Below are 788 nucleotides of genomic sequence, written 5' to 3'. Positions count from 1 at the left end.
AAACAGTCTTTGAAAAAAATCATCTGCACAATAACTTGAAACACTTTTTAATCTGCAGCATAAGTGTGTTTTAGATCAGTTGAAATAGAATAAAAGTAAGTTTTACTTACGAGGCAGGGGACTTTTGGCTGAAATCAGGAAAAAAAGACAAATCAGTTCAGTTACAGCTGTAAATGCCAGAATATCTTCTGTCACCTTTTCCTCACTGAATGTGTTCCCCTCTTCTACTCACTCTGACTCAAAAATAAATCCATTCTACCCTTTTGTTTCATCCTGACTTTATTTCTTTACTGATCTCTTCTCTCCCACATCATTGTGGTATAGTCACATTATCATGACTAACAGGCTCTGAGCCTTGAGACGCTTCCTGTTGGTTGCTTCAAATCATAGGTGCATGGAACTGATGCTTATTTATTCAGTTCAAATGCAACCTGGATAACAGAACTGAAAAAGTCAGTTTAGCAGATGATGTTTGCATTTTTCTCTCTCACCTTTCTTCCTTTTGTAAACAATGAATGCAGTGGCACTGATGAATATGAGAGCAAGAACAGCCACTGCAGCAGTGATGGGGACGGTCACGTTTCCTTGTGGTAAAGACAATGTGGTGTGTAAAATTCTTTCAAACTTTCTATGACTTTGTTAAGTCCTGTTAAGCTTACATGATCTGACCAGTGATCCTGGATGAGAATGTGCATTGGTTTGATTACATTCTTTAACTGGCTTATTATTATTATTATTATTAGTTCTTAACTTCCCTCAGTCTTACCCCAGTTGGTCCTGATCACTGC

At 37.6% G+C, this 788-nt stretch overlaps 1 long non-coding RNA gene across 1 annotated transcript; it reads right to left on the bottom strand.

The window, feature by feature from the left end:
• Positions 1-110: 110 nt before the first annotated feature.
• LOC125906168 (uncharacterized) lies at positions 111-788 on the bottom strand. Its single transcript, XR_007451756.1, has 3 exons — positions 767-788; positions 492-584; positions 111-128 (listed from the first exon to the last, which is right to left on the bottom strand). It is a non-coding gene; the product is annotated as an uncharacterized LOC125906168 (long non-coding RNA).

This window comes from Epinephelus fuscoguttatus, linkage group LG18, assembly GCF_011397635.1.
Source record: "Epinephelus fuscoguttatus linkage group LG18, E.fuscoguttatus.final_Chr_v1".
Classification (NCBI taxonomy): Eukaryota; Metazoa; Chordata; class Actinopteri; order Perciformes; family Serranidae; genus Epinephelus; species Epinephelus fuscoguttatus.
Note: the sequence above shows the minus strand (reverse complement) of the source record. Positions and strands in the feature narration are given on the sequence as shown.